At 43.4% G+C, this 27525-nt stretch overlaps 1 protein-coding gene and 1 long non-coding RNA gene across 12 annotated transcripts in view; one reads left to right on the top strand and one right to left on the bottom strand.

Moving 5' to 3' along the window:
- Positions 1 to 11015, top strand: part of LOC309362067 — a 41613-nt gene extending 30598 nt beyond the window's left edge. Inside the window, exons 3-4 of one of the 2 annotated variants that reach the window (XR_014164765.1) lie at positions 6708 to 6832; positions 10697 to 11015. This is a non-coding gene — a long non-coding RNA (uncharacterized lncRNA). The remainder of the gene's footprint in view (positions 1 to 6707; positions 6833 to 10696) is intronic. The other variant, XR_014164764.1, reaches the window with a different exon arrangement.
- The window catches only part of DACH2 (dachshund family transcription factor 2), a 326026-nt gene that overhangs the window by 22249 nt on the left and 276252 nt on the right, over positions 1 to 27525 (bottom strand). The window lies entirely within an intron of this gene.

Raw genomic sequence — 27525 nt, 5'->3', positions numbered from 1 at the left:
TGACAACCACAACAGAAAGGATAAGTATGGAATGTCCCTAAACAGGTCACTCTCTTTGTGGGTGGAATACAAAGGCTTTGATGTGTGTGTTTGAATTTTAACACCCACTATTCACAATCTATACATTGAAAGCTGCCACCCATGGGGTGGCAGAATAAACAGGAAATAAAACTAGGACCTAACCAAGGGCACAAGCAACACTGCATTTATTGAGGCAAAGGGAAGACTGCTTTTATGGAGCTTGTTTGCTTTGCTTTGTTTTGTTTTGTTCTGTTTTGTTTTATTACTATTATTATTCTGTTAAATTACTATATAGTTTGTATTTGCCTTTTAAGGGGAGGGGTCATGGCTGCCTGGGAGTGGGCCTCAGCCAATAGATTGGTTGGGGCAGGTTCCACAGGGGGGGATGTATTGGGACACCCGATCTCAGTGATTACGGGCAGGAGGAGGAGTTATGCTAAGACCAGACCATGTCATTACCGAGGAGGCAGGTTTAGTCATTGTTTGAGGACTATCCCGGCCTCCAGGTCTGGTCCTGACCGGAAGGATACAGTAATCAGCAAGGGAAACCCACGTGACCTGAAAGTGTTGCTGTGCAATGCCAGGTCAATGATGAATAAAACCACTGCCATCCACGACCTGATTGTGGATGGAGGATTTGACCTGGCATGTGTGACAGAGACCTGGTTGGATGAAGCAGATGGGCCTGTCCTTGCCGCTGCTTGCCCACCAGGTTTCTCTTACACACAGCAACCCAGGTCATGTGGGCGGGGAGGGGGGGTTGCAGTGATTTTTAGGAAGTCATTAGTCTGCACCAGGCGTCCTATTGGGAAGACCCAGTTTTCTGAGTGCATGTTCTGGAAGTTGGGCAATAGGGGCAGTACAGGATTCCTACTGGTGTACCGACCTCCCCGCTGCACCAAGGATTCCCTGCCCGAGCTGCTTCAGGTCGTGGCGGATATGCTCCTGGAGACACCTAGCTTGGTTGTCCTGGGGGATTTTAACATCCATGCCGACACGACCTTACAAGGAGCCGCTCGGGACTTCGTGGAAAGCATGGCCTCCATGGGGCTGTCCCTGAATAAGTCTGGCCCAACTCATAGCCACGGACATGCCTTAGACTTGGTGTTTACCTCTACGGATGTTGGTGATCTGACATTAACTAAAAGCGAAACAAAAGAAGTGCCATGGTCAGATCACTTCCTGGTGCAACTGGACTTCTCCGCAACCCTTCCCCTCCGCAGGGAGGTGGGACCGATTCGGATGGTCCGCCCCCGCCACTTAATGGATCCAATTGGTTTCCAGAGAGTGGTAGGGGATGCTTTATCCCAAGTTGATGGCCTTTCAGCTGATTCCCTGGTGGCCCGCTGGAATGCGGAGTTAACCAGGGCAATTGACTGTCTGGCTCCGAAGCGCCCTCTCCGATTGCATGGAGCCCGGACAGCCCCGTGGTTTTCCCCGGAGCTGAGGGTGATGAAACAATCGTTGAGACGGCTAGAGCGCCGGTGGCGGAAAACTCATTCTGAATCAGACCGGACACGGGTTAGAGCTCAACGTCGAGCCTACCAAGTGGCAATGGCGACGGCGAAGAGGGCCTTCTTCGCCGCCTCCATTGCATCTGCAGAAAACAGCAGCAGGAGACTTTTTCAGGTGGTTCGCAGTTTATCGGAACCACCTGTACCACCGGGGCCTGGTAGGGACCCCAAGATCTCCTGCAATGCTTTTGCAAAGTTTTTTGCAGATAAAATCGCTCAGATTCAGAAGGAGGTAGACTCCACCGTGGGAGCAGGGCCAGGGCGGGAGAGTGCTAGAGTTCTGTCTGGTCCTGTTATATGGGATCAATTCCAATCTGTTACCTCCGAGGATGTGGACAGGCTGCTTGGACGAGTGAAACCGACCACCTGTCTCCTTGATCCTTGCCCATCCTGGCTGATAAAAGCGAGCCGGGAAGCGCTGGGCAATGGGCTCTGCGGGGTGGTGAATGCTTCCCTCTGTGAGGGAGCCTTCCCAGACCCGCTGAAAGAGGCGGTCATTAAACCGCTTCTTAAAAAAACATCTTTAGACCCGGCCAATTTGGCCAACTATCGCCCAGTCTCAAATCTGCCATTCTTGGGCAAGGTGATTGAGCGGGTGGTTGCTGAACAACTCCAAGCACGCCTGGAGGAAACGGACCATTTGGATCCCTTCCAATCGGGATTCAGGCCTCACCATGGGACTGAAACTGCCTTGGTCGCGCTGGTTGATGATCTCCGGCGGGCTAGGGACAAAGGTGAGAGCTGTTTCCTAGTTCTGCTGGATCTCTCAGCGGCCTTTGACACCATCGACCATAACATCCTTCTGGACCGTCTAGAGGGGCTGGGAGCTGGGGGCACTGTCATACAGTGGTTCCGCTCCTTCCTCCTGGGCCGTGTCCAGAAAGTGGTGGTGGGGGGTGAGTGTTCAGACCCCTGGGCTCTCACTTGTGGGGTGCCTCAGGGTTCTGTCCTCTCCCCCATGCTTTTTAATATATATATGAAGCCGCTGGGAGAGATCATCAGGGGGTTTGGACTGGGTGTTCATCAGTATGCAGATGACACCCAGCTCTACCTCTCCTTTAAATCAGAACCAGTGAAGGCGGTGAAGGTCCTGTGTGAGTGCCTGGAGGCGGTTGGAGGTTGGATGGTGGCTAACAGATTGAGGTTGAATCCTGACAAGACAGAAGTACTGTTTTTGGGGGACAGGAGGCGGGCAGGTGTGGAGGATTCCCTGGTCCTGAATGGGGTAACTGTGCCCCTGAAGGACCAGGTGCGCAGCCTGGGAGTCATTTTGGACTCACAGCTGTCCATGGAGGCGCAGGTTAACTCTGTGTCCAGGGCAGCTGTCTACCAGCTCCACCTGGTACGCAGGCTAAGACCCTACCTCCCCGCGGACTGTCTCGCCAGAGTGGTGCATGCCCTAGTTATCTCACGCTTGGACTACTGCAACGCGCTCTACGTGGGGCTACCTTTGAAGGTGACCCAGAAACTGCAATTAATCCAGAATGCGGCAGCTAGACTGGTGACTGGGAGTGGCCGCCGGGACCACATAACACCGGTTCTGAGAGATCTGCACTGGCTCCCAGTACGTTTCCGAGCACGATTCAAAGTGTTGGTGCTGACCTTTAAAGCCCTAAACGGCCTCGGTCCTGTATACCTGAAGGAGCGTCTCCACCCCCATTGTTCAGCCCGGACACTGAGATCCAGTGCCGAGGGCCTTCTGGCGGTTCCGTCATTGCGAGAAGTGAGGCTACAGGGAACCAGACAGAGGGCCTTCTCGGTAGTGGCGCCCGCCCTGTGGAACGCCCTCCCATCAGATGTCAAAGAGATAAAGAATTACCTGACATTCAGAAAACATCTTAAGGCAGCCCTGTTCAGGGAAGTTTTTAATATGTAATGCTGTACTGTTTTTAACACTGATTGGGAGCCGCCCAGAGTGGCTGGGGAAACTCAGCCAGATGGGCGGGGTATAAATAATAAATTATTATTATTATTATTATTATTATTATACCTTGTAATAGCATCCTAGATTCTATTCAGAGGGCATGGTTTTAATTTCTAGCACTCATTCCAGATGAATAGGCAAACTGTTAGGTTGTTGTTGTTGTTTTACATGTATTGAGAAAGAGAATATAAAGCAAAATACTCAGAATGGATAGCTCAGTTGGTAGAACATGACACCCTTAATCTCAGGGCTGTTGGTTTGAGCCCCACATTGGGCAAAAGATTCCTGCACTGCAGGGGGATGGACTAATTGACCCTCACGGTCCTTTTCAACTCTACAGTTCTATGATCCTAAGCCCAAAATCACACCTTTGAGATTTATTTTTTAAGTTTTAAGTTTTGTTTTTGTTTTTTAATTGTAAAAATTTAAAAATCCTCTTCACATAAGAGGATTTTACAACCAAAATAAACCATAACACAAACAAGAACATGACTTTTCTTTTCATTTATGTTAATCTTCTTTTAACTCCTTGTTCTTAACCTCTTAAATCACATATATATCTTTAACAATTTTCCAAATGCTGCCCTACACCTCCCTTCCCCCGTTCTCATTACTTCCCTTCACCCATGTGCGATCTTCTCAACCTAATATTGTTTCTTGTTGTGTTAACAAAAGTTTGTATTTGTTGTTCCATATATGTCATGATATCATCTTGTATCCTTGCGCATTTTACCTATTGCATATTAAATTTAAGCTCCAAAACCAAATCTTTCCATGTATTCCTTTATGTACTCCCACTCTTTGTACATTTTTTTTTGGTTGGAACAGCCTCTAATTGTTGCCATTAATTTTGCCATCTCCACAAATTCTCAGATTTTAGCTCATCATTCCAATATTTCTGGTATTTTTTCTGTTTATCAATTTTCAGCCAATAATAATCTAGCCGCTACTGTTGCTTAAAGGAATACATTCCTTTTGTCTTGGGGATGTCACTGTTATTACATGTGTAGCTTTGAGATTTGGGATACACACACACACACACTGGACATTATCTTTGGCAGGGCTGTGCCTCAGTAGCCCTAGTGGAAGAGTATCCCCTGGATCCAAATTCATCACAGCATTTCAATTTCAGTCAACAGCTAGCCAGTGGCGTAGCGTGGAGGGTGCAGGGGGGGTGGCCACACCGGGCGCAACATCTGGGGGTTAGGGTTAGGGGGCACAAATCCACGGGTTAGGGGGCGCAAATTACTTGCCTTGCCCTGGGTGCTGACAACCCACGCTACGCCACTGCAGCTAGCTGTTTCCTATCCATTTAAAGCAGTATCAAACCAACAGTCACAGCTTCCCCCAAAGAAACCTGGGAATTGCAGTTTGTTAAGTGTGCTGAGAATTGTTAGAAAACCCCTACTCCTCTCACAGAGCTACAATTTCCAGAGTGGTATAACCACCTATCATTGGTACTCTGGAACCATTAGCTCTGTGAGGGAAACAGGGGTTCTCTCCCTTAACAAACTACAGATTTCTTTGGAAGTCATGCTAGTGCTTTAAATGGATAGCACAGATACGGCCTACGTCTAACTCATTAGTGTGCAACCTGTGGCACTACAGGTGTTGCTGGAAAACTACTCCCCATCGTTCCTGATCGTTGGCCATGCTGGATAAGGCTAATGGGAGTTAAGTGTGCAACAACATTTGGTGTGCAAAAGGTTTCCCATCCCTGGTGTAACTGAACTGAACTGAGTTCTTCTGTTTAACCTCTCACCCATCTTCTTCTCATCCCTCTCTTGCTTCCCTTGCACTGGGACAGGAACATAGCCTTTTCTTATTACTCTATAAAGTGCCATTGACCATGATGGCTCAATACTACCATGACAAATGTCCATCTTATTAAGTGTCTACACTGTCACACACAAAGATGGGTGAATCATTCAGATTAGATCCCAGCCTCGCAAATCAGTTTAGGACTGGCATCGCTCTGGCAGTGTCAGTGGGCGAGGGCTCACATGGCAAGCTCCGTTCACCCTCTACACCCTGCCCCCAGCATGCCCTGGGCACCGGCAACCACGCTACACCAATGCTCCTCCCCCCTCCATAGTTGAACATGAGATATAGATATAGATGATATAGGTATAATTGCATTGTAGAAACATATCTCCCATTAGGCATTGGTAGTATTCAGTGGAGACTACTCCATTAGGGCTAAGGGGGAACTGTCCCACCCACCTCAGGTTGCCTTCAGCCAGCCCCCAAGTGTCTGCCTTCTTACTTACAATCAGTCAGAGGGCAGCACTGCCTATCAGCCTCTTCCTCCTTAGCCTCAGTAAAGAACTCAGAAGGAAGGAGGACTCGGAGAAATCTAAAATTAATTGATTCTGCCTGTCACTGGCTCTAGTTCCAACTACTGTTTGATCTCCATGCTTTTACCCTATCCATCCCAATGGGCACCAGACACCACTGGTAGTACTGAAATAGAAGTTTTGATTTCTCTTTCCATAATGTCTGCTCTTAACTAATGCTCTCTTTCCATAATGTCTGCTCTTAACTAATTTGGCCAATCTGCTTAGGCAGACTGCTGACTACCTTCCCTATGTGCCAGTGCTTTTGACTGATAACTACACAGGCAGAAAGAGGGCTAGATTATCTTCCATTCTGGCCACTGCACAATCCGTTCAGGCAGACAAATAACTTCCTCCCAAGCAGAACTGAATGTATCATCATCATAATCTTATATAGTATCATCACCATCATTTTATATAGCACCATCAGTGTGCATGGCACTTTACAAGAGGTACAAGATAATAAGTTCATGCCCCATGGAACTTGCAACCTAAAATTGAACAAAGTGGAAAGAACAGAAAGAAGGGGAGGCAGGGTTAAGAAGGGAAGCTATATTAAGAACACGAGGAAACCCCTGCTGGATCAGGCCAAAGACCCACCTAATTCAGCATCCTGTTAACACAGTGCCTACTGGAAGCTGGCATGTAGGACCTGAGTGCAACAGTGCTCTCCCCACTGGTAATCCCTGTGAAACTGGTATCCAGAGGCTTGCTACCTCTGAGAGTGGAGGCAGAACATTGCTATCATGGCTAGTAACCACTGACAGCCTTATCTTCCATCAGTTTCTCTAGCCCTCATTAAAGCCATCCATGTTGGTGGCTATCACTGCCTCTATGGGGAGTTCATTCCACAACTTAACTATGTGCTGTGTGAATAATTATTTTTCTTTTGTCTTGTCTTTAATCCGCCAGCGTGCAGCTTCATTGGATGGTCCTGAGTTTGAATATTATGAGAGACGGATTGTATTCTTTAATGTAAACTTTGCTCGTGTGCCAGGAGAATAGGAAGCATGACAAACAATCAGGGAATTCCTGAGGTGGGAAGTGGGAGACACGAGCCACCTGGATGTGATCAAGACTGCAATTGAGCAAATACATCCCATGAGAACATCACAAGATGAGTGTAATGTTTAGAGCTGGCCTGAACAAGTACTTCCCACTGAGGCCAGCTCCATTGGCTCACCTCAATGTGCACGTCACAGAACTATCCTCTTTCACAGAAATTAGTGGAGATGTTCATTTGAGTGGAGGCTGTGTGCACATTACTGATGCGTGTCTACTTGGCCTTAGATAAAACTTTGGCATGAGGGCTAAGCTATGCTTCATATGGTCAAGGCCATCAATAAAAGTGCATCACTTGTGGGGCTGCCTGCCCTTATCAGGAATCAGGGAAGGGATATCACATTGGCCCAAACCACCTGTTGGCAGAACACGGCTCCTGGTGTCTCAAACCAGAAATGTTTGTTTTGCTTGAATATTGTATAATTAACTGTAAATGGGGGTTGTGTTTGGAGAGGTGGGGCGGGGTTACATATGCTTAAGGTTACATATGCTTCAGGTTATAGACTCTGCTAACCCAGAAATAGTACCTCAGGTTAAGAACTTTGCTTCAGGATGAGAATAGAAATCACGCAGCGGTAGCGCAGCGGCAGCACAAGGCCCCATTAGCTAAAGTGGTGCTTCAGGTTAAGAACAGTTTCAGGTTAAGAACGGACCTTCAGAACAAATTAAGGTCTTAACCCGAGGTACCACTGTACTTAGAAATATAGAACTGTAGAGTTGCAAGGAACCCTGAGGATCATCTATTCCAACCCCCTGCAATGCAGGAATATGCAGCTGTCCCATACAGGTATTGAACCTGCAACCTTGGTGTTATCAGCACCATACTCTAAGCAACTCTGCTGTCCAGCTTATTATATACCTGGGAGTGGGGGGGGGGGAGATGGGAATGACAGTCGGGAAGTAACAGTTGTTATTATTAAGCATGTTCTCCTTCATGGAGAGCACGTGTTGCGGTGGGGGCCGCCGGGACACTCCAAAGGTGGGGGCGGGCTAATTGATCGTTGGCCACTGATGCGATTGGGGCTTCCCTTGTTGTTGGGAAGAAGTTAATGTTGCCATTTGTTGATTGACAGCCAGAAATGCTAAAACTCCTTGCACGAGGCTAGGGCTTCCTCTTTTTGCCCGTGCATCGGATTGCCCGTCCCCCCCTCCCTAGAATTAGGGTTGTTCGCTTTGACCTTGCTATGCCTGTCATGGGGTCGACTGCTCTTGGGGCAGGGGCCCAGTAGGAATTTTGTCCATCTGGCTGATTGGCTGCGGCCATTTGGTTTTTGCCTACTGCGTAGCAAATCGTCACAACTTGTAAGGTTGCGGTTAGGCATTGGTTTATGGTTTGGTTGGTTGAAGGGCATGGATTGGCTGTGCCTGCCCCTCTAATGCTGCTGCTGCAAGGGATTCCGTTAAAGGAATTGGGGGCTAACTATTGCTTGTCCACTCTGTCAAGGGGGCTCAGGCCATAGCAATGAGCTCCTGGTTGCATATGGGCTGAGGGCAGGTTCCCTGCTCCGTCGCTACCCCCTATTCTGACTTTCGCATCATGCGGAATGTCAGTCTGTCCCCATGGTGGGGGCAGATAGTCGCAACCAATGCCTAAGCAACCGCTCACAAATTTGTATTTTAATAAAGTTGTGGCCAAAATTATGCCAAAAATCTTAAGCAAAAATTCTGTGTGATGTGTGAGTTATTGGGGTGGCCCTGGGGACCTCGACACGCAAATACTATTATTACTTAGTTGCCTTACAAAAGTGACTCAGAGACTTGCAGCACAGTATAAATGCTAAAACCAACTACAACAAACGAATAAAAAGCTTTAAGAAACGCACCTATATGAATTTTTAAAAAACCCCACATCTTACTGAACCTGGCCCACCTAAACAGGAAACAAGTACTTAAAAGCACTTGGAACCCTTCAAATTAAGGACCAAAAGATAAAAAAGAAAGTTTTTTGCCTAGTGCATTGCAATAGATGAATATATGCTTAGGAGATAACTAGCTTTGGTTGAATTCATTAGTGACTTCGGTCCATAAATTGCCAAACAGCACCAGCAGCAGCTAAAATACAGTTCAGATCAATTGCAAACTACACCCAACCCAACCCACTTTATTATTTTCTATTTTCATTGTCTTTTATGTTAGAATAATACATTTTTTGTTGCTGCTGTGAGGCCTCTTAAACATGACATAGTTGGGCATGTCTTAATCCAGCCCTGCTCATTATAGTTATCAGATCTTGCTATCATGAGACTTACTTGGAAAAAAAAAGTCTGATGGAAATCCACATTCCACCCTGATTCCACCTCTGTGATTCCATGAAATTTCACATCCATTTTCAAGTCTTCAAGGACAAGGCTATCTACCTTCAATGACTTACTAGCGCTGCAACCTCCTCCTTCGCCCACTGCTTCTGCTTTCATTGCCTCTCTGCCAGGAGGTGAGTCGTTCTTTTCATCAGTGAGAAAGAGGGATGCCTCCTTCTAACCTGGCAGAAGTCAAGCCACCCCAAATTTACAGCTTTAACCTTGCAATTCAAGTGCCAAATTTAAAGTCCAGGCTGTTTTTCTTAATTACACCCCCTGAATGTGCAAAGGGGTCAAAATGAATGCAATTTGAGGAGTAGCTGATTAATCTGGTTGCTGAGTGTTAAATCAAACTTTGGGATCATTTTAACGGTATGATTTATATTGCCTGGTGCCTTCCACCTCCTCCAGTGGTCCGATTTGTGATAAGGTGCTTAAGGAATGTGTGCACATTTCGAGGGCATCCCAGAAGCACTGCAAAAAGCATCACATGAAAAAGACAGCTAACTTGTAGATTACCTTATTTGCCAGTTAAGCTTAGTTGCACCGCCATCTATTATTGAAAGCCGTAGGTATGCACAACATTATTTTTTACAGACAAACAGGAAGCAAATATCTGCCCCAAGATATTTACAATCTAAAATTCTATAAAAAGGGAATGATGAGAGGAAGAAGAGGAAAGTAAACAGGATGAAGAGGTTATATTTTAGTTGCACATACTTGCACATAGGCCCTAATACAAGTTCTGCCCATCAGGAGTAGGGCAAAGTGACTTATCTGACTTGTCCTCTCCCACACTAGCTATTCGTTTATTTCAATTTTGTTAAAACCCCATAAGCTACACGTGTCTACCCCTTAGTTACAGTACAATATGAGGGCTAATGGGTTGTGCTAAAGACCTAATGGGAAAGGTGGGTTTTGATGAGGGGCTTTAAGGAACAATGAGACACCAAATGGGTGTTGCAGGAGGCATGTCCAGGCATAAGAGGCAGCAAGCGGAAAACAATGGAATCATTTGAAGTGTTTGTCTATTCATTCAAATCAATAGGTTCTTTTCCGTACAGGTATCAACTGCAATTTTCAACATACTGATTGTGAGGATTTTGTTCAAACTGTATTTCTAGTGAATCTGATCTGCACTTCTTAGCCTAATACATAGATTAGAATGGAGTTATATTTTGTTTTTCACACTTCTCCCAATGCTGCAATAGAGTTCTCTGCTAAACAAATGTACCACAAAACTGCACTTTTGGAATAAAATGTGTGGAGAAAAAAATGTGTAATTTAGTATAAAGTCCACACCAATATGGGTATTTTAGATGGGGTTGGAGGGGGGGAATTTGATGCAGCTCACATTTAAAGATGAACTTATCTAATTTGCATTTTCCAAAACAATTGGCAAACTGAAAGCACAGGCACACTTCGGAATTTAAACCTCTGTGACAGATTTATTCATCCTTAATATTAGAATACAATGCATATAAAACATATGTGTTTTGTAAATAATAATGTTAATTTTGCGTGTATGTTTGTTCTCTTTAGTTTCAGATTGAGAGATTGATGCAGAAACAGGACAGAATGGCCTTATCAATGAACACAGGCAAAACTGACATGGTCTGGGAATAGAGTGATGCATCCTTTGCGCATGCACCCACCCACCGTTTTACAGAGCTATTTTTGTCAAAGGTGTTTTAAACAAACAATCACTTAGAAAATACCAGTACAATAGCACAAAGATTACCCTGCAATGCAGAATTATGCCAATATACTTGTTAACAATGATACCTAGGTAATTTATACAGTCGTGACATTTACCTGCATGAAGCTCCCATTAATAACACTGAAGATTATACCTATTTATAACTGGGTACATATTTAAAATAAATTTTGGTGCCATAAGTTCCTGTCAACAGTTGTGTGTGTGTGTGTGTGTGTGTGTGTGTGTGTGTGTGTGTGAAAAAACTAATTTGGACTTAAATCTTCATGGTGAGAGGGAACAGCTAACTTCATGGTGAGAGGGATTAGAAATATATGGCGAACATGGGTAAGAATTTGGGGAGAAACACGGTTAATTTGGTTAGTAAGGAGCTCAGATCAGCAAAGCCACAGAAACAACCAAGTCAAAACATTCAGTCTTCAGGGACGATGGAACTATTTTAAAAACTTAAAATCATCATGCAGTACGTGGATTGAAAGCTGATGTAAATACCATAAAACCCACTGAAGAACATTTCTGGGCAACACACACACTGAAGAACATTTCTGGGCAACACACACACCCTAATCCATCATCAATTATAACACCTCCAAGTAATCCAGAACTTGCTAATAACAAAATTACAAGAGGGACTGACAGTTGCTGTTGTCCCTGCTGTAAAGGAAAAACCAACAGCCCACCAGCAAACCTGTAGCCCCCAATGACAACCTACATAGATGAGCCACAAATAAACAACAGGTGCACCAGCATTTGGGTACCTGTAGAAAAGAGTCTCTAGATTATTTCTCCAGGAAATGCTTCTGCCTGTCAGAGTAGAGAGTACTGTGGGTGGGGTGGGGGTAGCAATTGCTATGGGGCACATTCCCTCAGAGACAATCTGTCAGAGGCTACATACTAGAAATGGCATCAGGTCACTCTTTGGGTCTCCATGTCCCTGTCACCCCCTTTCCCCCTCCCTCTTTCTGCCACTTCCCCCCTCTGCTATTTTCTCGCTGTCTTTCCCTATTGTCAACCTCTTTCCCCCCCTCTCCTTCTGCTCCTCTCCTCCCCTCTCTCTTTCTCATTCACCCCCTTTCCACTCTCTCCTTCATCCCCTCTCCCCCTCGCCTTCTGCTTCATCTCATCCATTCCCTTCTATCTCTCTCCCCGGGTCTCCTGCTACTTCCTTCCTTCTCTGCTTCAACCACCTATTCTCCCTCTTTGTTTCTCTGTCTCATCCATCCCCTTTTCTCTCTCCTCTTTTGCCCCTTCCCTTCCCCTCCCCTTAAAATAAGGGCAGGCAGTTTAGGCTTGCAGGCTGCCCATTTATACAATATGAGTACAGAGGGACAAACTGACCTAGGGCAGATTCCTATAGCTTCGCAAACCTATTTATATGAAACTTATCCCTTTCCAATACCCAAACTTCCCATGAAGTCTCACCCCCCCCACATTAAATAACATTTTTGTTTGTTTGTTTCTCACTATCATGGGTAGGTGAAACTTGCCCATGCGGGGTGGGGTGGGGAGAGAATTCTAAAGAATCTTGAGTTTCCTTGGCAGATTCAACCTTTCCATATTAATGTTGAGATGATTTTTTCCCCTAGCTATTTTGTTGCAAATATTTATGACTCCATATGGAACAACAGATGTTCAAGGAAATGCATGGCAGAGAAGACTTCATTTTCAGCAATTATCCTTCTACTTGTTGTCACACTGTAGGTGGTTTTAGTGCATCTCTCTAAAAAAAAATTAAAAAATAAAGTAAAATCCACCCAGTCCCACTCACACACTGTAAGGACATCAGCAGAGATCATTATGCTATCCTCCCCCTTCCTTCCTAAATACATTGGCTTCGGGGGGGAAAGTGCCATTAATTTCACTTAATCGTAAGTGTGGGGCAGGCTGATACAGTGCCAGTTCTGCAGGGGGACCAATCTCCAACCCTATCCCCTCACCTTGCTGAATTCCCTTATCTGATCTTAGAATCACAGAGCTGCAAGGGGCCTTAAAGTTCTTCTAGCCGAATCCTCTGCCAATATAAGAAATATTTTTGGGTTTTCTAGCTTGACGGACTCTACATCCTATTTAGATAAACAGAGCACCACTACATCCACCATGTTGTCTCAGCTCCACCAGGTTTTGTAGCACCCAGTATAGATTATGCTCTCCGTGTGTTTTACCTATGGCACTTTGACCTCTTTGACTTGCTGTCATGTGCTCCAGCACTTACAGTTTAATTCCTTTAATCTACCCTCAAGAGCAACAGAAGATGAATTTGTCATCTATGTGACAGCCCTTCAGGTATGTGAAGAAGGCTAAATAGTGCTTGTTAATAATCTCTTCTCCAGGCTAAATACGACCATCTCCTTCAATGTTATCTATGCACGTACTTTGATATCTATACCACATATATACTGGGGTGGCAAAACTTTGTTAGCTGAAGGGCTACACTGCATTCTTGGCAACCTTTCGGGACCACCTGGCAGTGATGGGGAGGGTACAAGCCAAGTGTTTTCCCTTTGTCCAGTAGACTAGCTTTTATATACACTCTCACAGCCTTCTCTGTCCTGCTTCCAAGCAGGCCAAAGGCATTATCAGAGTTCAAGGATACACTTCCAGCCAAGAGGCTGCAAATCAGGGCTAGTAGGGGTCATGCCAGGCAGAGAGGTGGGTGGCTTTGGAAAAACTAGAGGGAGTCCCGAGGCCCAGAGAAAATTCATTTCAGACTGTTCTGAAGCAGATCCCTCCATTCTGTAGGGAAAATGGGAAAGGGGAACTGAGAGACAGCCCTGTCTTCATGCAATCTGAAAATTTGCGACCCGGGGACACAATCCTGCACACCACTAACTGCAATTGCTGAATTAATAAAATGCATGATCCCGTGAAACCATCCATGAAATGGCCACGGTAAAAGATCAAGTTCAGACTTATCCAACAATCTTGCAAGGTTTAATGCTATTGTAAAGCTGAAGTTCTTAACATACTAGCAATATATGGAGACAAGTTACACCCCATGAACCCTACACACACACACACACACACACACACCAGATAGGAAATGGTGTTTCCCACTTCCTGTTTTATTAAGGTTTATTTTACAACTGTATTAAATAGGTTATAAAGGACAATCCCGCTATTATACCCTTCCTTGCTTAGACTTAATAAATATTATATCCCCACCATCTATTAAAGCCAAGCAGTGGAGAAAATAAGTGAGGTAGTAATCTCCTCCGCAGATGTAAAATACCCTTAATAAACTTGGGGTGTATAACAGTCAGGAACGAATTACTCATGTCTGCTTTAATAAAATAGTACCCTTAAAGCAGTATTACTCTTAAGGTACTGACATTCCCACTGGCGCTACAAGCATATCCTTTCAAAGCAACACAGCTTGTTAAAAACGGCAAGATATCTTCTTGCAATAGAGAGTTTGTGTCCAAGCAAGATACAAGGTTTGTCGAGAAAGTATCCAGGGAGCAATAAAGCTGATGGGAAGCATATTTCTCGGTGGTATTTTAGCACTGTGAAAAATTCAATCACGGGGAAAAAATGTTTAGCTGTAAACATTTGAAGAGTCATATAAAAGCAATAGCTTTCCTGCAACACCTGCTTAAATAATTTTAAGAGGTGGAATGGAGCCCACCCCCCACCCCACCCCGCTCCAATCTTTGAAAAGCCATTGAGGACATTGTCTATTAATTTCCCTGGTGCCATCATGGCCGGACTCTTGAAATCAGGCAGAGTTAATAGCAGAATTCAACACAAACCAAGGGCATTTGACCAATAGGGCTAATTTTAAATCCCCCCCCCCGCCACAATACCAAATATCTGTTCAGTATTAAGATAGGAAAAACTGTCATTCTTCCATAGGTTATTTTGCAATGGCTTCAAATGTAAGAGCCAGTGGTAGAGTAGTTATATTATGAGAATATTAAAGGGGAGGTCAGGGTTCAAATTCCCTCACAGCCATGAAAGCTCTTTAGGTGACCTTGGGTCACTGTTTTTCAGCCTATCCTACCTCATGAGGTTATTCCGAGGATAAAACGAGGAGAGGAGGATTAACCTAGATTTGAACAAATCCTCCATCAAAAACCAAAGTGGGGTTTGTCCAAGCTAAAGCAGGCTCTCTCCAAATCACCCTGAACCAAAACAAGGACCTCTGAGATGCTTCAGGGCACTTTGCTAACTACCGACGCTTGGTTAGGAAATGCTGGACATGCAGTCCTCCTGCTTCTGAGCCATATGCCCCTACAGATCCACTCCTGTCAAATCAGCTTCACACTTAGTTTCCGTGACTTCTGAGTAGACAGAAGCCTGACGCTGTCCCACTCCCACCCTGCAAATCATCAAAACTCCTTAGCCCACCTTTCATAAAATTTGCAGATTAGGCTAGGGATGTGTCTGGCATATGCCTGTTTGATAATAAAATCACTGCTGAGAATATCACGGGGGGGGGGAGGGAGAGATATAAAATCTAATTTAAAGGTGGTCAGTGCATAATCCTCTGGGGACTTACTTGTCTGTAAGTCGCCAGCTTTCTTACCTGGAGATGTATGCTTTCCAAGCTGCGTATCGTGACATATTAGTGTGTCGGCTGCAGTGTGTGGGTGTGTTGTGCGAACGCCACCTCCCCGCCCTGCCCCCCCCCCCCCGGCCTGGTGCTCCTCCTAAGGCTGGAAAAGGGTTAGTTTAACCTCTGGTGTGCTAGGAAAACTGAATTATTGTGTCATGAAATGGTGCATGTCTAAAAAGTGTGTCACCAACATGAAAAGTTTGGAAAGCTCTGCTCTAGGGTATAAACTCACATGGGTGGTTAGCCATACCTGTTGGCCTTTGCATTGCCGAATATGAACTGAGAGCACACTCTAGAACTAAGTGGACACCCTAAAAGCCACCCAAAATGCCTCTGTGGCAGGTGAAGATCAGGAGTGGTTGCAAACCAGCTCTGCATAGGCAGCAAAACAAGATGGCAGAATACTAAGCTGGTAGAGAGAACTGTGACCACTACAGGTTGCAGGTGGGGGTGTTCTGGTTTTGAATGCTTACCTACATTACTTACCAAAGCAAGTTTTAAAAAAGGTAAGAACTTGGGGTGGGGAATTCTAGCAAAGCCTACTCGCTAGGCTATGTTTCTACTTGCAGGGAAATTTGATACAAGGGAGTGTTTGGAAATGTGGGTCCTCACAGGCTTCCTGAAGTGCTACAGCCCAGCCTACCAGAGCAAGCCTCTACCACCTCATTGTGCTGCACGTGTGAACCAGCCTCATTGCTTTTTAGTGAATCCCATCACTGCTCTATACCATTGTTAGCAAAGTGCTAAAAATTGTGTTTGCAAAGGTGAAACGAGCAAATGTCCCGACGAACATTCATACAGCCAAGCAATCATAATGAACTGGAAAGTTTATCAATCTTGATCATCACCTGTACAGAGTTGTTGTTGTAGTAGTAGTAGCTGTCCCCCACCCCCCACCCCCAATTCCTCCCACCATTTCTTGTGAAGACTGCAGAAAAAAGGAGCCATTCAGTCTTTCAGATTAATGAAGTAGTGTATAACCTCTGTGGTTCAATTGTTCTCAAACAATAAAACATGTTCCTGCTTTTACGGCCTATTCTGTTTGGATTTATATCCTACAGTAATAGCTTTTGACTGAAATAAGCTACTTCTACTATTCCTGAAAGGGCAGGAGGGGGAAGGGGAGGGGGTCCTAAGACCATGTAAATTGGACAGTGAGTCTGGGAGTAAAATAAAAATAAAGTAATGAACTATATAAAACCTTAAATTACCTAAAGAAAATGTTTCAACTGTTAAAGAGCATGCAAGAATACTCACTTGCAGCCCCATCAACAGCTGCTAGCAAGCCATCGTTAATGAATGTAACTTGTAGTAGGACACGGCTGCCAGCCAGATCAGTAAAACAGTGGGTTGTTTTTCTTCTTCTTTCAAGCAACTGCAGACCCACCACCACATCTGGCAGGCCCCACTAGGGCCCATCACTGAGAGATGCCCCGTGTCCTCCTCCTCCTCCTTTGAAAGAGCACACCTGGGATGAGGAGCTACCATTTTAATTTTTCGAAATTTCATAGAATTGAAGAGTTCAAGAGTCCGCGAGGGTCATCTACTCCAGACCCCTGCAATTTAGAAATATTTTTGCTCAAGATGGGTCTCAAACTCATGACCAGAGATTAAAGAGTCTCATGCTCTATCAACAAAGCTATTCCAGAGTGGGGAACATCAGGCCCAGAGGCCATATGTAACCTCTCTGACTCTTCCCAAGCCTGCTTCCCTCCCCAGTCCTACTCTGCCCTGTCCCTGGGTGGTGTTGCCTGGCTAAAACGTGTCATTGGACTCTCAATAAAGATTCTTGCTTGCCTGGATGGGGGGCAGAGAAGGGTGCGAGTGTGTGTAGAAAACAAGTCTACCAAACAAAGGCAAAAATTACATCAATTACAGTAGGGCATGCAAGGTTCTGCCCAGGCTCTAGCATGCTTTATAGTCAGTCCAAGTAAAGTGGAACATATCATATGGTACATCTGACTGATTCAGTCTTGTGGATAATCACATTGATTGGTCTTTGTGGGTGTAGGGGTGGTTGCAAGTATCTATGCTTCTCCAACAGGAAGGCAAAGATCCAGTCACATGGCCTTATAGGAACTACTGGTTTGCCTAGTCCAGATGCCTACTCTGAATGGCGGTATATCTCTGGCCGATTACTTTCTCTTCACCAGCTACACAGAGATTAATTTGCAAAGCATTAAGCTATGGATGGAGAACTTGTAACCTTCTAGATATTGCTGGACTAGATATTGATGGGAGTTGTGTTCCAACAATATCTGGACAGCCACAGGTATCCCACCCCTGACCATTATAATGGTTAAATTAGCTTCAGGTAGGCGTGTAGATTACTGGCTTTCAATCTTGGCTACAGGCCTCATATCTCTTCCCAGCTGTTGCACCAGGAGGGACCCAAATGTTTCAACTCTGATGTCTTTTTGACAACACACTGCTTGAGCTTTGGTTGTTCTCTCTTGAAGAATCTACTTCTGTTGCTGTAGTTTAAATTATTATTGATGCCATCTATGCTTTTAAATGCTTAAATGCTTTTAAACAGTAAGCTTCTCTGAAAGCCTGTGGGCTGAAGAGTGGGATGTGAACATTTGCAATTAATAAACAAACCAAAGGAAAATTCAAAACAAGCAAGCAAATGGACAAAGACATGCTTCTTTGTTCCCCCATAAGCAGGAGCCCTGCTGGTCTTCAGACTCCTTATGCAAAGTAAGACCAATGGTCTATCTAGTCCAGTACTGCTTCTACGGACTGGTAGCAGTTCTACAGGGTTGCAGAAAGGGGCAATCCCAGCCCTGCCTGGAGATGCTGGGGATCAAACCTGGGACCTCCTGCAAGAAAGGCTGCTACTCTAACCACTGAGCTACAGTCCTTCCCTTTAAGTCCTATTGCCAGGTAGGGTGGGTACACATAGCCCATTCCTCTTGCACATGTCCTCTCGAAACCCCACCTCTCCTTCCATGTCTATAATTTCATCTTTCTCCTCCTCCTTTCTCTTTTCCTTTTATGTCTTCCTTCCCTGTCTGGTTATTCCTGGGCAATAGCGGTGGCTGGTGGCCACTGTTAGGGTGGACAGCAGAGAGGCCGATGGTATGTTCAGTCAGAGCCAAGTAATTCCAGTTTTGTTTCCATCTTCCCTCCTACTGAGTTCTGTGAGGGCAACGTCAAGACTCAGGAGGAGGAAGCTGACACCAGGGCCAGCCTCTGGACTAGCTATGAGTAAGAAAGCAGGTAGGTAGGGGCTTGCTGGGGGATGAATGATGATAGCAGGGCAACCTCCCCCCAACTGCTATTCTAGGCTCCACCCCTGGGGTCCTTTCCCCTCTGCAGGGTAAAAGATGCTTGTTAGTGAAGGTAAATGTATCTGGAAACATACAGAAAAATAGCAACACATGGGGAGTCTCAGATGAGAAAGCCACAAGGGTTAAGCACTCTCCCCTGATTTTTTGTAACTCACAACTGCAGCCTACAAAAGCTGTTTTCAATTTTAAAAATATCCTATTAGGGTTTGCTTGCTCTGGTTTTGTTTTGTACAAGATGATGTTGCAACAATTGTCAGAGTTCATTAGTGACAAGCCATTCCTTCTTATTCAAAGTTCAGGACAACACACTCCTTTTCAAACAATGTCATTTGGAATGGAGAAAATTTATTTTTCATGTCTTGCAGAGTTTCTGCCAGCTTTGTCCTGATATGATCCACTTTTTAATTCTCCTTACAGCACAAATATTTTAAGATCACCATGGCTGATTTTGCTTTCTTTGTCGGAATGATGACTGCCTCATACAGTGGCTCAATTATTTATTATCATCGCCATTCATTGAGTATTTTTGTAAGGAATGTACTCAAAGAGGCTTAACCAAAGTACAAACAAACAATCCACCCCCCACAATTAAACAATTAAGAAGCGGACAAAAACATAAAAGCAAAGCTTATCCCCCCCTCAACAAAGAAGCAGAAAGAAGCAGAATGCTAAAGAAAACAGAGGATTGGGCTTGAACTCCCACCCTCCTAGAAAGAATAAAATAGAAAGGGGGACACTGATTCAGTCTTATGATGTGCCTTAGTGAGAGTAAATCAAAATGATAAAGCAACAAGTATTAGTAATAGCAGCGATAATAAAAGGTGAAGCAGAACAAGTGAGAAAGTATGTGGGAAAGGTGAACCTCCTTAGTCCATACTTTCTGAGACAAATTTGCGATGTAGCTTCCTAAGCCATGTGTACAAAAATGCACACCCTGAGGTAAAGTGTGAATAAAAATGCACGTTTTGGGGTGAAAATATCATACGGAACATTTGGTGAAAATGGCAAACAGAAATGCAATATAGTGCGGAAAATTGCTTTGCAAAACTGCACAGGAAAATATTATATTAGGAGAAAATTCACACCAAAATGTTGATGAATTTTCATAAGGACTGATCTGGAAATTTGGAGAACTGAACTGGAGGACTAGAAAATAAGAAAACTGAGAGAAACTGAAAATAACTGTTTTACCAGTCTCTAAAGAGAACACAGTAAGTGGTGGAAGCAGGTGGTTATGCTGCTTCTATGAACTTGCAGAGAAAGTAGGAGGGGAAAAAGGGGGTGAGGAAGTTGCCCTAATAGTTCATTAATATTTGGATACCAGCAAAACAATATGGGAACTGTGGCTTCCCTTCCCTTCCCAAACATTCCTCCTTTCTGTAATCACCCCTTGTTAGGGAGATATTTTGTGGCTGCTTGCCATGGGCAGCATCCATCTTCATTTGTATCTATCAAATCCATGTATAGATGTTCCTGTGATCCTAAATACTTGAGATGGCATATTTGTCGCCAACATTACAGTGATCTCTCTGAAGTGCTGGTGAGAAGCATTTGGTGCTGGGGCTGAGTTGAAACATTTCACTAGGAAAGCGGGTTTGGAAGGAAGCACCAACAAATTATCTGAAATGTCTTTTTTTGCACAGGTTTTACTGCCCCTAGGCAGCTGCTTTGGCGTTCTTCTGGATGGCTTACCAGATCCAGCCAATAAGGAAACACATAGCCAAAATGATCCAGATTTCCCCACCACCTTCATGTTGAGGACACTCAAAAGCACCCTTGGCTACTTCAAAAGTAAGCACACAACCATCACCCTGGCACCCTGACTCATGAGAATCTCACTGAAACACTCTCTCCCCTTTGATTATTTTCAGTGTAATTTATTTTCTCAAAAATTGATGGATAATTGTCAAAAGAAGAAGGAAAAAACGAGCAAAATTTTGGCAGGGCACACTGCCATTTTGAGCAGATAAATAACAGGGGGTGTAAGAGCTAAGCAGCTCCTTCCTGAGTTTTTTGATCTATGAAAATAATGTTTCTAGAGAACATGTTAAACAATCCACATAAGCTTGCTAACTTTAGAGGCAAGTATTCTAAAGACAGAACTTGAGACTCCAAGAAACAAATGAGGCTAAGATTGAAGAAGGTCCTATCTTCCTGCCGCAATAAATTCTTGCATGGGTTGTTAATAGACATATGCTGCTAACCCTGGAGCTCTTTGGTGTGCAATTCAAGAAATATGCCTTTATTGCCAAAGTAACACCCACCTACCCCAAATATAATAGCAAGTAATGTGATCATTGCCCTTGGCGGCACCATTAAACTGGGCAGTGAACTGCTGCAAATAGCTGTGAGTATTCAGCATCAATACAGACTTAAGGAGGTTGGGTTTTAACAGCCAAATGTGCACCACAGTCTACCCAAACATAAAAAGCACCTTTCAAACTTTTTTTTTTTACTGAAATGTTAATGACCAGAACAAACTATAGGAGGCTCAAAAGAAAAGAAAAAATATTTCAGTGGATGAAAGGAAACACTAAATTAAAACTCCAGCTTTTAAGAAAAGGAGGGGTGGTGGTGCTGTAATTTATCTGCTTTAAGGAAATTGTTAGCTAAGGGGATGAGGAAGATATTAATCGTTCTCTCACTCACTCCTGTTCTCTGGAAGAAGTGGAAAGGTTATTTATTTACTTAAACATAAAAACCAAAAACAGTCAACAAGTGAGCCATCTCTGAAAAGCTTTGCTGGGATAATAGTAACTTAATGGTTTCCAAATATACGTTCCCTACAGCTTTGTTTTAGCAATAAATAAGAGCACATTGTCACAGTGTCGAGAGAGCGAAGTCGGAATAAAACAAGTTTCTCTTTCATGTTCTAAATGATCAGAACAGAAAAGGAGAATGACACTTATGCGGAAATGTATTGCATTTCCCAACAGAGAAATATTTACATGTCTTTTGACCGTGAAATATTTACACAAAAGCCATGAGAAAGAATGAAGATGACTTGGGAAAACTGGAGAGGGGAAACAAACTTTTGTGATTAATCCTGCTACCAATAAGTGCCCCTGGATATGCAGAACTAAAGGGAGAAAGGTAAAATGAATTTACCCAGGAGACAATTCAGGCAGGATTTCCAGTGTGGTAGCCCTATAGACCAGAATGACAGTCACAACAGCATAAATGGTTTTTCGACCAACTGCCCTTCTCAATGCAAACTGGAGATGGCATGGGGATTGCGGGTGATATGGTGCAAGTCACCCTGTATTCTGCACACTAGAGACTTGCTGTTTTTCAAACTTTTCTTCTTCTTGAAAGCAGAGGTGGGGATCTTTTTTCAGTTTAAGGGCTACAATGCATTGCGGGCTCCAGGAGGCCACATGCTAGAGGCAGAAAGTGAGCAAAGCAACAGATACGACTCTTGCACTTGTACATTCCAGCCATATAAAACCCACAGATTTCTACATACACACAACCGGCATCCAAGCAAGCAACAGACACAGGTTTCAGACACAGATCTTTCTCAGATCTACCTGAAGATGCGTATCAAAACTAGGATCTTAAACATGCAAAGCATGAGATTTACTGCTAAGGTGCAACATCTCCTCTCCAAAATGGGAGCATCCTACAGCAACTGCTTTGTTCAGCGTCAATGCACGCTACCACCTCGGAACTCCTCCATGCAAGCAAGCTTTATTCACAACTTGTTAAAAGGGACCATCTTTGGAATCACTAACAGCACCCATAATCTAGGGAGATGGCTGCTTCAGCTTGTCTATAGCTGTCTTTAACTAGAACCTATGCAGGATATGATTATTTTTAATGGTCTGAGAACTGTATGGTTCAAAACATCAGAAACCACCCTCCCCAGATTCATTAGGGATTATATATCATCCCAAGAAATTTCTAACCCAAAATCTGTACAAATTTGTCACCGTGTATAATAATAAAATATATAGTAAGGCAGTTGTAATGCTTCACTTGTCATTGTATTCGATAGTAAATTAGTTTGTTGCCCCACCCTTGTAAATTACTGCTATTCATTTGAGCCCTTGAGATGCAGCAGGTTAAAGATCTTTAAAAAGAAGATAATAAAAAAAACAACAATAAAAGCAACTCTCAATGGGGGAAACATGGGCACCTGCATCTGAGTAGCAGAGTTCATAATTTCGTTTGACTCTCGAAAACTGCCAGAGCAGTATCTGTTCCAAACGATAAATCCCAGTGTTGCCAAGCTGAGATTGTTTGGTTGTACTGCTAGCATGAACACATCAAAAACAACTTTGTCAGGAAAGGCAGCAGCTTTTGGCAGCCGGGAGACTAAAAATTGTAAGTTTCTGCTGTAGCCGGCAAGGTATATATTTTATTATTTTCATTATTTTTTGTGGGGGGTGGTGGTGGAAATAAATGTGAAATTCAGTCTTCCACAAAAGAAGCAGTGTCATGAGAAAACTTGGGACTCAAAAAACTTCTGTAAACGCTGCATTTTCAATATTGGAGTGTCAGTCTTCATTCATTCCTTGACAAGGTTGTCAGTCAAACGGCAATCTAGTTTTGTTAAGACTTTAACCAAAGATCAAAGCAATGATACTGCTGAGTTCACATTATCTTCCCAGAGATAACGACTCAAACACTTTCATACACTGCATCGATATTAACTTTGCTCCGGTCCATTCTTCCCGGGCAAATAAAATGACACAACGTTTTGGCAGCCTCTGTAGGCCTCACTGCCCCCCCCCCCCGTCAATGGATCTATTCCCTCCATGCTTTCCCCCTTTCTTTCCCCCCCAACCCCTCACCCTAGCTGCTAGCTCAATACTGTGGCCGGCCAGCCCAGCATTCAAATAAATGGATGACCATTTAAAAAAAGAAAGAAAATGAAACATTCTCTCTCCCTCTCTCGTTCTGGGTCTCCTTCTTGAAATATATCAAATGTCTTTTATTCAATAACAATAGTTAGGCAATAAAAAGATGAGTGAGCAAAAATGCGGTATATCATCATTTTGCTTCTGACTTTAGCCCAATGGCAAATGAAAGGCATCCAGAATCAATTCCAAGAAGCTAATAAATTCCACCAGTGAAAGCAGGGAAAATATAACTTTTGCAACCTCATCATCCAGCTGATTTGTAAGCAAAGCTGGCCCTCGTTCCTGAACAGTATGTCACCTACAGTTTCACTTCCAAGTGGGTAATATAACATTTCTACGGAGCTTATATTCAGAGGCTAAACATATTTATATCTTCTTTCCCAAAACATACAGCCAGCTAATACCACAGTAAAAATAAAAATGTTCTGGCGACGGGAAATAATCACATTGATTGCTATCAGTTATTTCACCAAGTAATGGTGACAGAAAGGTATGTCAGCATGCAAGGCTGTGCAGGCCGGGCATTTTTTTAGCTTTGCAATCATTGCAAAGATCTTTAAGGGTTTTACAAGGTGCCCTAAATTGGTTCCTGTGCACTTTACAATTGCAGAATGGTGTCTCCAAGGCCCGCAATTATGTGTGTGGAAATATTAATGTATTGGTACACCCACTGGTCCAGTTCAGATGTTACGGGACAAACTATGGTTTGACTGTTGCTATATAACGAGCCTTGGTCTCCCTCCACCCCCAGCCTTTCACAGGTTTCGTTTCCCTTCCTCACTTCCTGGTTTGCATGAAGTATAACTGGTTGTTGCATCTGTAATGAGCAAGCTAATATTACCACTACCCATCACTCACCTCCAACTCAAAATTGGAAGTCTTTTCAAAGCATGGTTTCTATATCTAGTTTATGAAGAAACAATGGCTTGCAGTAATCCATTTGTGTGATTCAGATGCAAAGATCAACTAAACTTATAGCAAACCAGGAGGTAAAGAAGATGACTGGAACATGCAAATGGAGGCTAAAACACGGTCTGGTGAATTGGGCAGAGCCCATCTCCCCAGGAAGACTGAATAAACCCACTAAAAATAGATGGTTGGATCCAAACTTAGATGTGCTTAGAGCCGACTCATTGCAATAAACAGGATTTAATATAGTCTGCAGGTTCAGTTGAGTCCCATGGATTTCAATGGATTTACTCTAACTCTGGACCCAACTGATAAGAAGTTGTGCCTATCAAGTTTTTATAAGTCCTGGGCCAAGATCATATTGTTACTATTAACATATATATAGCCCCAAGCATCTTATGACCACTTTACTTGTGGGATCACCTTAACCCGTCATATGTGCCTGCTTGACCGCTTTGATTTGCATTAGTGGTACTGTTACAAGTGCTACACAATACACATCTTGCACTTGCATGCAATCAATCTTGTATTGTGGCTGCACCTACACTTTGGAATTCTCCGCCTATTGCTGTGCAATATTCTTTTTTATATATTGTTACATATGTTTTACCTCTTTTTAGATACTGATTTTAATAATCCTTTTAAATACCTATTTTAATTGGGGGGGTGTATGTGTTGCTGATAATTTCAATGTTTCATTCTACATTTTTGAAATCCACTTAATAGTTTTGTTTTGTTTTTACAATCAAGTGGTAAAAAGATTTTGTGAAATAAAATAACAGAAGGGAGCAGGCAAGAGAGAAGAGAGAAAGAATTCACATTCTAACCTGGGAATTGGGAACTGATTGCATTTAATGAAAGGGCTGGTACCATGCTGTTTTTGTGTGATTATTTGTATGTTTTAAACATACTTTATTTACATTCATAATTATAATTATATTCATGTTTAATTGCTTTAAAGTATTGTTGTTTTCTATGCTTTTAGTTGTTCTTGTTTGTATCTAAACTGAATTGAGTCCCGCCAGCGAAAATAAATCTATATAACAACAACGATAATAATGATAAAGATAAAAATATAATGATAAAATGATAAAAGATCTATATAACAGAATGCGGCTAGAACAGCCCTGACAGATGGCTGCCCTCTGGAGAAACAGGCTGTGTTCACACGGCAGTTTGTTCCATCCTCATGTTTCCCTAACTGTTAATTTCTGCATTTACACGATGTAAAAGCCACTTCCAGAAACATCGTGGAATGCAATTGCACAGATTTAATGTTTATTTATATGTTACTTCCTTCCAGAAAAAAGAAGAAAAAATATGTGTGCTAAACTTGCATTTTATTCCACTATGTTTCTGGAAGCTTGCTTTTTTAATGTAATGTGAAAGCTCAAATGTAATGCAGAAATTAACTGTTAGGGACAATCAGGAAAACTGAATAAACTGCAGTGTGAGCCACAGAAAATAAATGTGCTCTATCTTCTGCATGTCACCTGCCCATACATCTAAAGATGCTTATCTTGTTTCCACTTAATCTTCTCCAGGCTAAATGTACTATGTACACAACTCCTTTAACTCACAGGACTTAATTTCCCAGTCCTTTACCATCTTGATCGCCATCCTCTGCGTATGCTCCTGTTTCGTCAACATCCTTCATAAAACGTGGTCCCTACGTTCCAGATGTTGGTCTGAGCAGCATAGAAAAAAATTGAAGTATTGACCCTGACACTATTGCTTTTTGAAACAAAATAAAAAAAAAATCCTTCCAGTAGTACCTTAGAGACCAACTAAGTTTATCACTGGTATGAGCTTTTGTGTGCATGGACACTTGTATCTGAAAAAGTGTGCATGCATACGAAAGCTCATACCAATGACAAACTTAGTTGATCTCTAAGGTGCTACTGGAAGGATTTTTTTTTTATTTTGTTTCAACTACGGCAGACCAACACGGCTACCTACCTGTAACTAGAACTATTGCTTTTGTTAATGCAGCCCAACACTGCATTAACCTTTTTTTTAGCAGCCGCACTGCACTGTTGGCTCATGTCTAGAAATAAGAACAACTAAGATGCTGACCTGGGCCAACCATGCTAAGGGAGGCCTGCTAAAGAAAAGGACATAATAAGTGGCAGGCACAGCTGTGTATCATGCACCACCATTGTAAGGAAGGGTATCTATGTCACTCTTGCTTCTCATTCTCCACCTCACCCCAATGTTGGGTACAGCAGGGCATGCTCCAACTCCCTGGAGTCTTGCTTCAGACCAAAGATCCATATAAACCAGTAACAGGTCTGTCCTGTCTTTGTATTTAGTGAGAAGCCCTATATGAAGCTCAAAAACAGGACACATAGGAATAAGCCATGCAACACCCAAAATCTGGTAGTCAATATCATACTATTCTTAACATGATTTCTACTTACTGAATTTGTATTCTGCCTTTCTGCCAAGGAGCTGTAAGCAGCATATGCCGCTCTCCTCCCCATTTCGGCACCACAAACATTATGTGAAACGGACTGAGTAGCAAGAGATTCCAGGGTCTCCCAGTGAGCTTCATGGCCAAATGAGAATTTGAACCTGAGCCTCCCTGGTCCTAGCCTGACACGCAAAACACTACTGGCCCTAATACATTGCCACTCTTCTTAGGTTGTGATGCTCAGAGCTTAACACAGTGCACAATGCTCCAATGTATCAGGCAAACCCAAACATTCTGTGTGAAGTTAAAAACAAAAAAAACCCAAGCCTCTCAACCTCTGAGATGTGATCATTCCCAGCGATGGCATTTAATAGCCTGCTAGTTAGAAGCTTTTTATTGATTAATGAAGGCTTAGCAAAAGACAAAGAGCCTGCAATGGTCCAAGATAATTCAACATTGCTTATGACATCAAAGATGTTGCTTAGGTTTGCGTGTGAATTACGGGATGTGTGGATCAGCCGTGTGCAAATTAGCCACCCTCCATTGTAACTGTGAATCAACATCAATACCCGCTTTCTTTCTTTCTTGATGTGTTCACTAGAAACTTGAAAGACAACCT

This window comes from Podarcis melisellensis (genome assembly GCF_964234715.1).
Source record: "Podarcis melisellensis genome assembly, chromosome: Z".
Classification (NCBI taxonomy): domain Eukaryota; kingdom Metazoa; phylum Chordata; class Lepidosauria; order Squamata; family Lacertidae; genus Podarcis; species Podarcis melisellensis.
The sequence above is the reverse complement of the archived record's forward strand: the minus strand, read 5'-3'. Positions and strand labels throughout refer to the sequence as shown.